Genomic DNA, 15,000 nt, shown 5'->3' with positions numbered 1-15,000 from the left:
ATATGCTGTTATAATGCTTCTCAAATAAATGGTTTACCCCAGCTTTAATCAGAGCTCCGGTCTGTTCAACCAGGCGACGAATCGACCAAAGACCAAACCACAGAAGACACAGCAGACATGTGCTGTGGTAGAGAGTGCACAGTGACGTTCCTTGGCACCACTTTCATGCACTTTTTGTGCCAAAGACGTTTGCTTATGTCCCAGTGACTTGTTTTGATGTGGAGTCTAAGTTCAACACAACAATTTGTACTTTATGTCAAATATCTGTTTAAATGCTTTGCAAAGTTGAAAATGTGTTTGAATGGACTTAATAAAATGAAAACCTTTTCTAATAATGAAGTGTTTTATCATTCCGTGAGGTCAGTGTTTCCTTGTCGTGAACGTCATCGCCGCTCTGTTCCGGAAGCTCATCTAATCATCGTCATGTTTTGTCCCTCTGGAAAACAGAGGTATTTTTGGCAGATTGATGTTGAGTGCTATCTTGGCATCTCTCTTCCACTTCACCCTTCCACCTCAGCATAACAGTGTCTCTGTTTCTTTATTTTGTCTTTGAATCTGTTTGGTAACCCCGACATTTTCACCAGCCCTATTAACGGATCGCATCCGTTTTCAGTCCATCATCCTCCATCTTCTCACCGTGACCTCCCCGTTCCGAGGGGGAAACTGAAGGAGCCCATCTACGGCGGTAAGATTATATCAATTTATATTCCCACGACGAAAAAAGTTGCTCTTAAGAAATATTTTGTTCCATTCACACCGGGAGGACAAAATCCTCCAAAAGTGTTGAGGAGGCTTCGCATGTCAGCGTGACATCAGTTACCGTGGCAACGGGAGAAAGTTCCACTCGGCGCCTTCCAGCTCTGTGTAACTCTATCGGTTCATTGGTTCTGGTCTGAAGTCTGGCCACTGATTGGACCACCGAGACGGGTCTCCAAAAGACCGCCACGGCTGGTCCCTCCTTTGGCCCCCGTGTCCTGACATCCTTACAGACGTCACGGCCAACAACACCCGAGTGCCATTCAGCTACGACTGGGTCGCGCTGAGAGAGAGGCCGGTCGCGGCTCAGTGACACAGTGTCCCCGGGCTGGACCACGGCTGTACACAGGCCCGCCGCTCCCTATACGCAGAGTACGCAGAGTGCATAGGGCACCAAGTACCTGAGGGGGGCACCAAAAATTAAGGTTTGTAAAAAATAAAAAATGTAAATACATTAATGAATAAAAAAAATGTGTAAATTTTTTATGAAGAGGCCCACCGTTGTTTGTTATTAATTACCTTTTACCTAATATATAAAAAGGGGCTCTCCTCTTCCCTCCACCCCCCCCCCCCCCCCGCTCGCGTAGGGCACCGAAACGGCCCTGGCTGAACATCACATGTTGATCGGCTGTTGAGCCCAGGAGGCGGAGCAGTTTGACTTGTAACCCGAAGGTAACTAGTTCATTCCCTTCAGACCTGTCTGTCCGAGTGTCGAGGTTGTCCACTGAGCAAGACACTGAACCCTAACCATCCCCGACACGCCGGCTGTCGGGGATGGTTAGGGTTGATGATTGACGTGGCTGTCGCATGACTGACTCCGCTGTCGCTGTGTGAATGGGAGTATGAACCGTGAAAAAGAAAAATGCTAAATGTTCACGTAGTGTTCATACCACCTCCTCCTCGCTCTTTATCTCCCTGTTGCTGACTATTTATTCAACTTGTACTGTAATAAGGACGTTCATGTGGATGGACTGCAGTTGCCAGATGTTTCTTGACAGGTGCGCAATACACAGTGGTGGACGGTCTTTATCTTGGGTGGGCTAGGCCTAGGCGTACAACTAAACCCTTCAAAGTGATTTGCAACACGCTCATGTTATCCTTGTTTTTCTTCAAATATCACACATATTTGTACCTAATCCAGAATACAGCAGTCAGAAATACTCCTCCTCCCTATTGCTCTGTATCTTTGGCTCAAAATGTTATTTTCTCCGCCACATAAATCTTTAGATCCAGGCTCTCACTACATCAGAGCCTGGATCTAAATCTGTTAGCTTAGTGTTCACGGCGCTATGCACTTTCCAATCCATTCTAATCCAATTCATTATCAGATTATTACCATCATCTGTGTATGTGTTGAATAAAAGTGCAATACGACCAAAAGATAGATTGAAACATCTGTTCTTCGGGATTAACGATTTAGCAAGTAGCGTCCCCAATGCTAGCTGTCTTCTGTCGAGTCGACGTTCCCACCTTGTGCATCAACACAACAGAATTCCCGCTGAGAGACGGCCCTGAAAGGTGACTGCAGGATCTGGGAGACACAGGAAGCAATGACCGGATTGGGGGTCGCCTAGGCAACCACGTTCGGCTGTCAAACGTGAAAGGTCCCGGGTGAGATATCTGAAAGCGCCTGCTCTAGTTTACTCATCAAACTATGGAGAAAGCTGGGTTATAATGGAGGACAGGTGACCTTTTGTTGTCGTCATTATCATGCAGATCGCATGCTCTTCTCCAAGACAATTTCCTTTCTTCTGGCCGTCTTTTTTTATAGTTACCAGGAAAGCAGAACCAGTCGTTTCCTCATGGCAAATTGTTGATGTTGTGGTAGAATTCTATGATACCCTTTGAAGAATAATAATGAATGTCTTATAGCCTTATATGCTACATGAATGACATTAGCTTGGAAAAACACTGAGAATCTTTTGAAGAGACTCCTGCTTATTTGAAAGGTCCTCCGATGGTCTGTGCTGCCAGTATTTGGTAAGACTCAGGCCTGGAGACTGAGGAGACACGGGCAGGACCCCCTCGAGAGATTCAGATAAAGGTCTTCAAACAAACAGTTTGTTCAGGGACAGATCGTCTTCAGGGCTTTGATAGCACGATATGCGAAAGGCACAAACATGACAGTGTCTGCTACAAGGAGAAGGTTCAGATGAGGACATAGATAAGTTAGATGACGATGCATGGCACAAAGCCCAGAATAACAGAGACAATAGAGGCAGGATGGTGGTAAAGCCTTGTTTTATAACGTCTCTGGCTTGGAGCTCATGGGAGGAATCACAGAAGCGAGGATATATAAAAGCTGTTACTGGAAAAACAGGTGTTCTGCAGACAAGCACAGCATTTTTATTACCTTGTTAAAGTTCTAAATAAAGTCTGCAACTTTATTCGTTGGTTTTCTGATCTCTTTCCTTGTTAGAGTTTAAGTGTTACTGTCCAAAACAATGTATGATAATAGTATAGTTACACAAGCCAAAATATATATTCATAGAAATAAAGAACAGGGTTGGCTAACCCTAAGGGCTGGAGCCCATTCGGCTGGTGGAGTAGGAAGTCTTACGCCAATATCGTTGCCCCACTTGTTCAAATGCTCCCGTGCCAAGTAACCACATGGGCCAGCTCCATTACAGCTCCCACTGGGAGGAAGATGCAGCCTCAGACACAGTTTAATTTGCACGGAGCCACTATGACAGGACCAGGATGCCTCTGGCTGTTTCAGGAAAAGGCTGGGCTGCTTGGCCTTCGCTCGGTCTTCAGGTAGGTACACTTCAGCGGTCGTGCCTCAAGGAAGCCTCGTCTGCAGGATTAAGGAAGATGTTCCCATGTCGCTACTGAGACTTCTCTGGCAAAAAGAACTTGCAAAAAGAATCACCAGAATGCAGGAAAAGGAGTTTGACAGTTTGCCGTCCATCTAGTGGACTGACAGCCCCTCTGTTATAAAGAACACCTTCGACGACACCTGCCTGTTTTCTAATGAACGTGGTGAACAGAGCATCTGCTATCAAAGATCTGTCAGGAAGGACTCAGTGTTGACACGTGAACACCTCAATTTACTGCTGTCAATCCCTATAACAGGAAACATTCTGTCCTTCTGAGGGTGTGCTATTTAGTTTCATCCAGTTTATAGCGAAGGCCTTTATGGAAATTGGAAAACATTGCAGGAACCGGTAGCCATAAGCTGAAATTTCAAAGCTGGCCTTGGTCTCTGTTTCCCCTTCTCACAGTCATCTACTGTCACGTCTGGAGAGTAAACACTTAGTCCTTGTGACACAGAGCATAGCCTTCATGGAACCGTCCTTGGAGCAGCTGTCCTGCTCCACTGATTATCAACATTCACATCATTACATCACACATAACGAGGACAATTATGCATATTTTTCAAAATAAAGCCCCTCACCTTTTTCAAGATGGGATAGGGTGGCATACCAGAAATAACGCCTGTCCCCATTATAAGAAATTAAACAGAATATTATTGGTTTAGTAAAGTGCAATCACCTTTTCTGAGGACTCTGTGAAAGTCTGAAGGTAAACAGTTCAAAGCTTACAGACGAAGACTGTTTTGCTGTGCGGTTCAGAGAGCTGGCGATTTGTCAAAACAGACATGAGGAGAATGGAAGTGTTCCATACGAATATGGAATATGCATCCGACGAATATGCCAGATCTTTTGGCCAAATAATGTCTCCAACGATGACCTGTCCGAGAAAACGGGAAGCCGGAGCAGCAACAAGGAGTTCACGCACAGACGCCTGAGATGGCTAGGACATGTGTTGAGTATGGAGCAGGACCGCATCACAATAGCCCCCTTAAGATGGACACCACCAGGCAAAAGAAAAAACCTGGGAGACCAAAAACCACCTGGCGCAGATCTGTGACACAAGGGCTGGAACAGATGAACCTGTCATGGGGAGAGGCTCAACATGCTGCCAGGGACAACGGAGAGTGCTTATTGAAGCCTTATGTCCCATATGGGACGAAGATGAGCAGTAGTAGTAGACGAAGACATAACTCTGGAAGAGACGCGGATCATCCCATCAGGATGGATTCTCTAAGTAACGGATCCAGGTCCAAAAGAACCCTGCGATCTGGACGGCGAGTTTCTAAAAGGTTCTGCTTACTTTGAGTCTGAAAGCAGAGCACATGTGGATCTGGTCCGTGCGTAGTGACATGGCGCCTGGCACCCGCCTTCTGATGGCTTTCCGAGAGCCATCAGAGCGAACCGGTGGCTCTTCCACCGGTTTGAACCGGCCAGCTGCCTGACAGAGCGGTGCTGGCTGAGGGTCGGACATCTGTCGGTGTGGGAGGTGGAGCCCGCGCTCTTGTTTGAGCGAGCGAGCGTGTCTGTCTGATGCTTTGGCCTCTGTCTGTCTGCATACCTGCACTTATTGTCAACAGCCGAGAGTGTCGCTCTGTCGATAGTGAGTCTGTCTGTCGATAGTTCCATTGGATTCAATAGCTGGGGAACTTTTTGTTGAGTGTGCGTGTGTGTGTGGGTGTATCCTCTCATGATGTTGCTTCTCACTCGTGTGTGTGTGTGTGTGTGTCTCCTCATCCATTGTCATGCATGCCTTCGCCCCCGCCCAGCGGAGTCCTGTGTTGGTTTATCAGAGACACTCTGATACGCTCTGAGAGTGAAAACGTCTCCAAAACCGAGGAGGAGGGGAGGAGCAGTGCTCCAGGAGCCACCAGGGCCCCCCGGGCCCCAAGTGTGTGCAGGTTAGCCTCTCCTCATTCATTATAGAAAGGCACATCATGCTCATGGTTCTGACGATTGAGAAGGAGGCATCTGTGGCTTAATAATGGAGTGCTTGTGCTGGCGGCTCGCTCTGACATCTCCGGGCGCCTGGTCCAGATGAATAATCGAAAGGAAGGCCGGGGAGGCCATGAACGCTCCGCCCCCCGTCTGTGGTCGGGCGCAGTGTCCTCGCCATGTGGGAAAGAGTGGGTCGGGCGTGAGAGTTAGTCTGTGTGTGTGTGGCATCCCTGCCCAATGCTTTTGACTCTGTCTGCAGACCTGTCTGTCTGCGGACAGTCTGTCCTGTCTGTCCGCCGACCTGTCGGTCTTCATACTTGTCTGTTGCGTACCTGTCTGTCGCATACCTGTCTCTCCACATGCCTGTCTGTCTGCAGATCTATCCGTCACAGACCTGTCTGTCCGCAGACCTATCTGTCTGCATACTCGTCTGTCTACAGATCTCTCTGTCGCAGACCTGTCTGTCTGCATACTGTCTCCATCTCTATTTGCATGCTGCCGCGGTAATACTGCGGCAAACAGACTAACACAACGGACAATAGAGGGATTTACCTAAGGCTTTCCTTGGCTGGTATTATGGTCTGTATTATGGCTATTGCTCAACAACCTGCCCAGTAGGAGGTCATAGCTGGAAGTCCTGGTGTGTAAATGTCCTCTAATTCCAGGCCAAGATTCGGACCAAATCAGCAGAGCTCCTCAGACACTAACCAGTGGAAATGTTCCACATCTCTCTCACACATGCACAGGCACACAATCACATTTTCTCTCTCTGGAGTGGACTAATCCACTCTATAGTTGGCTTACTTTATTTACGATGATGATTCAGGACTTGACTAGGACAGTTCTGTGCCGTCCTCCTGCAATTTGAATCGCCCCCTAGAAGTGCAGGCATGGTGAGCAAATGAACAGAAGTGCTGCATTCATTCACTTGTTCACAGCAGGAGATTTACCTGATAATCATAGACAAAGAAACTGCCTTGTCAAGAACAATAGGTCTCAACCACCTCCTCTCCCTCCCTCCCTCCCTCCCTCCCTCCCTCCCTCCCTCCCTCTCTCCCTCCCTCCCTCCCTCCCTCCCTCTCTCCCTCCCTCCGTCCCACATTACCTAACATAGCGTTCACACTGTACACGTCCGTCGACGGATCTCGTTGAATTTGCATGGGGCGCTCTCGAAATGCATTGTGGGTCAATCCGTTTTATCGTCTCCCATTGCCTGCGTCAAAAGGTTGAGACATTTTCAACTTTTCAGGCAGCGACGGATCCGTCGGCCGATCAGATCGCGCTATGCAAATATACGCAAATACGCTACTGTGACGCTACTGGGACTCCAATGAAATCGCCTTCGTAATACAACCCGGGAAAATACATGGATGTGTCAAAAAGACCCCAGACGTCAGACGCCCTCCCTCATCCATCGACGGACATGTACGATGTGAACCCGGGGTAACTCCCTCCCTACCTCCCTCCCTCCCTCCCTCCCTCCCTCCCTCCCTCCAGTTCCCTCTCCCTACCTCCCCTCCCCTCCCTCCCTCCTTCCTACTCCTCCCTCCCACCTTTCCTCCCCCGTCCCCCCCGTCCTCCCATCCTCCCTCCCACACTCCCTCACTCCCGTCTCCCTCCCCCCTCCTCACTCCCATCCTCCCTCCCTCTTCCCTCCTCCCCCCTCCCTCCCACACTGGCTGCAGTTCAACTTTTCTATGGAACCATCATCAGTCTAGTGGGGTCATATAATTGGGATTCAGGACGCATGCTGGCCTCCACCGGATCATTCCGGCCCTTTTATTCCCTTTGTGTCCTGCCCTCGGGTCGGGAGGCCGGCCCCGCTGGGAGGAAGACCCCGCTGGGGGGCCGGACCCTGTGGCTGTCCGGTCAAGGGTGTGAGAGAGAGGGGTTTGGTTAAGCCGATTAGACATCTCTCCCATGAATGGATATTCATCATATCAGATCAATTGGGAAGACAGGCAGACAGGACTTAGTGGATCACTCATCGTTATCATTGTGTCTGTCTGTCTGTCTGTATTTGTGAACCATGTATCCATGCTTGGTGTGTGTCGTACCCCTCGCCCCCCCCCCGCCCCCTTCCTGGGTCTCATCTCAGGAGCCTCGTGGCTTGGCCCCCCACTCCTCTGCTGAGGGGGGGTATCTGTTACGGCCACATTGGCCTTTCAGGTGTCATCGTGTGTGTGCTACTTGTTTTGTCTGCCTTTGCTCTCATAGGCCTGGTCCAACATGTTCCAGGATGGGGGTGTGCCCGCGTACGGGGCGTGTCCCCGTGAACCGGATAAAAGTGGGCCCGGCCTCCGAGAGACGGCGGCGGGAGATTTGATTTGTGTTTTGCTCTATGATTGTCAAGATCAGTTTGATTCATGCTTTTCACGCAATTAAAACAAGAAACGTGGATTGTCGCCGTCCTCGTTTCTTTGTTACGTTTGAGCCGCGTAACAAATGGGGGCTCGTTCCAAACGGGTTATTCCGCCATGAAACAGAGGTCTGTGTTGCCTGCGCCTTTGCGCCTGTGCGCCAGTGCATTAGGCTGCGGCGGAACGTTTGTCTGCACAGGAAGTGGGGTCGGCTTAGCTCAGGAGGTAGAGCAGTTGCCTTCTAACAGATAGGTTGCTAGTTCGACCCCCAGTGCCTCCTAGCTGAGTGTTGATGTGTCCCTGAGCAAGACACTTAACCCTAACTGCTCCTGACGAGCTGGCTGTCGCCTTGCATGATTGACTCGGCCTTCAATGTGTGTATTAATCGCTTTGGATAAAAGCGTCTGCTGAGGGTTGGTGAGTTCAGCAATCTATTTGCGGGGCCATTCGCAATTCCTTTCAGGCTTGCGTATTTTGTGGGACGTGTGGTTCATTATTTTTGAACAGTTCCTGTGGCTAGAGCATTTGTCTCGTTCCATCAATGCACTCCGAGGCATTGATGGAACTGCCAGTTTTCTGGTTGTTTCATCATACCTGCGGGCTTAGTGCGGTCTTTGCTTATGTTATCGCTGGGCTTCCCAGCTGGTGAGGTGCGCACAAGCGCTTGAATAAAGTCATCACTTCTTGAGCAATCGCTAGAAGGATAACGTCACTCGTTGAAAAGTTTGTTGGAGAACCCTCCAGGGCTGTCTTTAAAGCCTCAACCAAGGACCAGTTAATACAGTTTGCTGGCCATTGTGGAATCGAACTTCCTTCCACTCGACTTAAAAGTTATGGCAAACTTTCGGGGAAGTTGGCGTTGTGCGCGAAAGGTCTGATTGCCGCAGCCGACAATAGGCCTACGTCTGACGACGAGGAGGATGAGGAGGAACCTCTCAATGATTCAGTTGAGGAGGACCTTAGAAACCCTTCGGTTGCAGACGAAGTGGGAGGTCCTCCGCCTCTTAACCCTGCGGCAATGCCGTCTTTTGAGCAGCGGAAAGAGTTGCTTCAAATGCAGCTGGATGACAGTAGAATTCGGCATCGGTTGCAGTTAGAAAGGCTCCACTTCAGTGAGGAGGATGAACGCGCACGGAGATGCACACAGGGGGCCGTGTGTCTCCCTCCTTGTCGATGAACTCACCGGAGGGGTTCCCAGAGGAACGACCTCATACGAGACCCCCTTGGGTGTGTGTGTGTGTGTGTGTGAGTATTGGAGAGACGCCTGTGAGAGTATAGTTAAAACACGACGGGGCGTTATGTCTCGACAGACCAGCCGGCGGAGAAAAAAAATAGGAGAGGAAATCGATGAAGATGCGAAGGGTGATTTCGAAAGGGGCGGAACGCCTGTCTGCAATGCATTCTCTATGGCAGGACGCGCATGCAGCACGCCTTTTAAAAAGCTGCCGAGGGCGGTTAAACGCTCCGCGCGCCTCGCGCTTCTAGATGCGCGCCCCAGTTGAAAACAGTTGAACGTTTGAAGAAAAGTGCTCCACGTCATCGGCGCTTTTTTCGAACGACCAATCAAAATCGAGGAGGAGGCAAGTCTAAAAGTATCAACAGAACACAAACTGAAACATGTCGGACGAAAGTTTAATAACAGCTGTGAGTGAGTGTCCGGTCCTGTACGACCTCACGTTAAAGGTGGTATTCCCTGTACTGCCTCCTGCCACGATTAATGCTGTGGACCCACACTCTCCTCCGGGCAACCACGACAGGCGCAGGGGGATCGTCCGCAACCTCCGCTGCCACGGCAAGAAGCGATATTAATCTTGCGTTCATTTTCTAATAAAATTGTAGGAGCAACCAGAGAGGACGTTCAGGTGTCAGATGCCAGATGATGGAGCCAACAGGTAGAAGCTGTATATCTATGGATACAAGCGATGATGTGTATTAATGACGTAAACGAAAAACGCTCCGTCCCTCTCTTCCTCTCCCTCACTCCCTTTCTCTGTCCTACTCTCTCCCTAACCACCTCTCTCTTTCTCCTTCTCTCCCTCTCTCTTTCTCACCATCGCTCTCTCTCTTTCCCACTCTCCCCCTATCCATCATTCTCTGTCTCTCTCTTATCCATCATTATTTGTCTCTCTCTCCATATCCATCTCCCTCCTTTCCTACCTCTCTCTCTCTCTCTCTCTCTCTCTCTCTCTCTCTCTCTCTCTCTCTCTCTCTCTCTCGCTCCCTATCCTTCTCTTCCCTGCCTCCGTCCCCCTCTCTCTCTCTCTCTCTCTCTTTCTCTCTCTCTCTCTCTCTTTCTCTCTCTCTCTCTGTCTCTGTCTCTGTCTCTCTCTCTCTCTCTCTCTCTCGCTCCCTATCCTTCTCTCCCCTGCCTCCGTCCCTCTCTCTCTCTCTCTCTCTCTCTCTCTCTTTCTCTCTCTCTCTCTCTCTCTCTCTCTCTCTCTCGCTCCCTATCCTTCTCTCCCCTGCCTCCGTCCCCCTCTCTCTCTCTCTCTCTCTCTCTCTCTCTCTCTCTCTCTCTCTCTCTCTCTCTCTCTCTCTCTCTCTCTCTCTCTCTCTCTCCTCCACCCCTCCCTATCCATCTCTCCAGCCGGTCGTTGGCTCCTCTGTGACTCCGGCTCCCTGCTGGCGCCATGGCCTGGTACCAACCAGTCCATCAGTCAGTCCAGTCGTTCCTTACGCCTCGTGCCCACTGCACCGTCAGTCAACGGACGTCAGAAGGCGTGGCTGACGGATGGGGGAGTAGTCTTTGCAGATGCATCCGTCAGCCAATCAAATCGGTTCGCCGGGTTCTTTCCGCTTCTTCCTGCTTGTTGCGAGGCAAGATTACCCGCTTTCCCGCTTTCCAGTATCGTCAGAGCCCGAGTCGCGTCACAGTGCTTAAATTTGCATACGCGATCTGATTGGATGACGGATCCGTCGCTGCCGAAAAAGTTGAACATTTTTCAACTTTTTGACGGTGGCGAACGCTCCAAGTCAACTGACGGATCCACAATGCATTGCGCGACCGTCCCCATTCAAAGTCAATGGGCAACGGACAACTGACGGAGGCAGTGGGCACGGGGCGTTAGACCAAACCGATTGGTTGGTGGGTGGGCACAGCGGTCGGTCACCGACGGGGAACTCTTCCGACAATCGATCAGCGATAGATTGGTACCATCAAAAAACTCTCAAAAGCATTGGTACCATTTCGTCTATCGCACTATCATTTATAATTCTTTTTTATAGTTTCGTCCTTCAGGCACTCGTTTCAGTCATCTTCATGAAGAGATGCACTTTCTTTCTCACACACACACACACACACACACACACACACACACACACACACACACACACACACACACACACACACACACACACACACACACACACACACACGCTGTTCCACCAGGTACACAGACACACAAACACACAGATAGACAGACACACGTTTTGTGTGGTGAAGTATGAGGCAGTATTGATCTAGAACCCCAGTGGTCTAACGGCCTGCAGTTCCCGCCCAATCGATCAGAACCCTTATTTGTACCCAAGGGGAAATCTGCAGAAGAGAAGTAGCGCATTACAAGAGAGATTAAACAAATAAGTACAATTTCAAAAAACTAAACGAGCTGTACACATTATGATACTAATATAATGCGTAAAATACATCCTAAAAATATATCTGTTGCATCACGATTAAAATGATCTAATGAGGATACTATTAATGCAAATATATTTTTGTGAATGTTTCAATGCATATAATGGGAGAGAGAGCGAGTAGGTATCTTCATAAAGGTGACGCGCACAAGCAGAGCGGTTAAACAACTACCTGCGCGTGTGTCGATGGCCGGTCTGTTTAAAAACATAACGTCTTAGCTCGGCGAGTGTGTCGCTGCCTTTGTCTTGACGTGCAGTGTGTGCGCGCGTGTGTGTGTGTGTGTGTGTGTGTGTGTGTGTGTGTGTGTGTGTGTGTGTGTGTGTGTGTGTGTGTGTCTGTGTCTGTGTGTGTGTGTGTGTGTGTGTGTGTGTGTGTGTGTGTGTGTGTGCGTTTCCGTGCATGTTCGTGCGCATGTGCCTGCGTGTGCGGTGTGTGTATGCGGTGTGATTGTGCATGCTTGCGTTGTATGTATGTGTTTGCGCGTGCTGTGTGTGTGAGCTACAGGCTGCTTGGCGCATGCGCACATGAGTAACTTGAGTAACCGGTGCGACAGGCCTGCTTTTATAGTAGTAAGATGTATTCATTAAATAATTATTGTCGTCATGGACACTGTAGAGAACTTATGACTAATTTCAAGGTGCTATTGTTCATGAACAATGTCCAAAAATGTGTCTAGACATGTGTGATTAATTGTAGATGGGATGTACATCAGTGCCAATGAAAAAGCTCTCAGAAGGACACTTTTATTTAATTTCATCTCTCGCTCCCTGCTCTCTCTCTCTCTCCCTGCTCTCTCTCTCTCTCTCTCTCTACTATATGAAACTGCTCTAATAATTTGTTTGCATGTTTAAGTCCTGGAGCACAGACTACTGCAATGGGTTTATAAGAGAGGTAGTCTTTTGCGTTTTGGTGTTTGTGGCATAATATATTTGTACATATTGTGTGTGTTCTCTGATGTGTTAAAGTGTGTATGTGTGTGTGTGTGGGGGGGGGGGGGTGTTGTCTATGTTAATTCCCTCTGCAGTAAGCAGCAGAAGCATGTGGTGGTTGTGTTTGAGTTCCTCTGCACCACTCATTAGACACGCTTCCATCCCTCCCCGAATGTGTGAACCAACGTCCCCTCGTCTTCCGCTACTGTCTACCTAACAAGCTCCCTCTGATTCATTCAATTCATTGACAGGCCAAGTGGTCCGTTTGAAGCACTGTTTCCTCACTGGGAGAGTGGACATCAAATGAGGCTTAATTCAGTACAAAACGATTTAGTCCGGACAAAAGGAGGAACAAGCTATGGATGCACCCAGGCACACACATATCTTAACGCAGACACGGAAATATCCATGCAAACAGAAGTATCTCAACAACCCCCGGACATCTCGACACAAACACAGACCTATCTCAACACACACACTGACATCTCCACACACAAACACACACACACAAAAACACACACACACACAGACACACACACACACACATCTCAACATAGTCACACACACACACACACACACACACACACACACACACACACACACACACACACACACACACACACACAAATGCATCTTAACAACATACACACTGGTCTCAACAACACACAAACACACACACACACACACACACACACACACACACACACACACACACACACACACACACACATCACAAAAAAGTCCCAAACACACAAATACAGACCAACTCTCTTAGCAAAGATCACCACGCCTGGTCTAAAAGCTGAAGTTGCACATGGCCCATCTCTCTGGTGCTCCAGTGACTCCCAGAGAGCCCACTGCCGACTCCAGCCCAGTTGTGCTGTCCCTCCTTAACGTTCAGCTCCAGCACCTTCAGTCCGGCCTCTTGGTGGAATTCTCTTTCACACAGAGGAAAATGACAATAAGAATATTCTGAAAGCAAAAAATAAGCTTTTAACGTTTTAACAAACCACCAAAAAAGTTGCAACCAAGTATTGTATAATCGAAAAAATTTCCAAAATGTTATGCATCCAAATTAAAAAAGAATAACATATCACACAAAAATAATGCTTTAAACTTTTGAGAGCAAAATGAATGCATTCGACCACAAAAAGACCTTAAATTTTGGCTGCAGATACGAACAAACCGAATGATTCTGAGACCAACAACAATGCTGAAAGCAATAATCGAGAGCAAAACGATATTCATTCAAATTTAACAAGAATTATACTTCAAACATAACCAGAAATTACTGTAAAAAGTTTTTGAGAATAAACTAAAGGGATTCATTTTTGCTGCATTTCGCTCATTTGGTTGGGTTATAATGGTTTGATCTCGGGGACATTTTCTGTGCGTTTGCAAAGTTTTCTGTTCTTTCGTTCGGGCACATTTCGTTTTTTAATTAATCGCACCCAGTGGTTACTGCAATGAGAGATTTCTCAAAAACCTTTATAGCCATTGCTATTGCAAGGCGAAAGCAAAACGTTTCGCACTCGATAAATAAATACACAAATACTCATAGGATGGCCCAAACATAAAGAAATTGCACCAAGAGCAAACCAAAAAGAAAATAGTCTGTTAAAGCCTCATTATTTTTGTTTGAAACACAAAATGTTTAACTCTTACCATAAAGAAACATGTACCTCCATACAATTCAGGAATGGGAAATTGCTTTGTTTACACATCAGAATAGTAGGCCTAGAGCGTGTTTAAACGAGCTGAATCAAAAGTTCAGCTCGTTTATTTGTTTTTCGGTTCTTACTTAAATACCACCAGGTGTTGGTGTGATTAGCCATTCCAAGCAGGTTTGAAAATGTGCAGCATCGTGACATCACAGGTGGGCGTGTCCACCTAGATGTGTGCTGGATAGATCAGTCTACCAGCCTACCCAGTGGACTGCAGCAAACGTTGCTCATCTATCCGTCACACATCTAGGTGGACACGCCCACCTGTGATGTCACAAGGCTGCACATTTTGAAAACGATGTAATGGCTAATCACACTCACACCTGGTGGTATGATAGGTCCCCTTTAAAGGTTGGGTATGGAATTCTGTTTTTTGGCCATTTTTGGCAAAATTACTTGAAATCCTTATCATAACCCACTTACTGCCACTGAGTTAGAAGTACTGACATGAAAATTAAACAAGTCAATCATCTGTGGAACGGGCAGGGCTCGAAAAACTCCAGCCAATGATTTCCAGACCCACCAAGTGGCATTGGACAGTAAGTACGTCAACCAAACTGCACTCCTCCTCCCCCGCGCCACCCCTTCGTGCACGTACTCAAAGCTCGTGACCCGGGAGCAAGCTTCTGTTTGTTGTTATCCTGCGGTAGCTACTGGAGCTAGCTAACTAGCTAATCCACATTTGGACCTAGCACTAGAAGACAACCCTAAACTCGCGCATCTGTGTTCGCGCTCGTGCATGATTGCGCGTCCATGTACTTGGAATGGGTGGAGTCAGAGTCAGCGTTGAAGAAGATGGGGTAGGACCATTTGAGTTGTGTATTTTCAAAATCTGCTGGCGTTTCG

This window comes from Gadus chalcogrammus, chromosome 7 (genome assembly GCF_026213295.1).
Source record: "Gadus chalcogrammus isolate NIFS_2021 chromosome 7, NIFS_Gcha_1.0, whole genome shotgun sequence".
In the NCBI taxonomy this organism is placed as follows: Eukaryota; Metazoa; Chordata; class Actinopteri; order Gadiformes; family Gadidae; genus Gadus; species Gadus chalcogrammus.
This window is presented reverse-complemented; position numbering follows the sequence as displayed.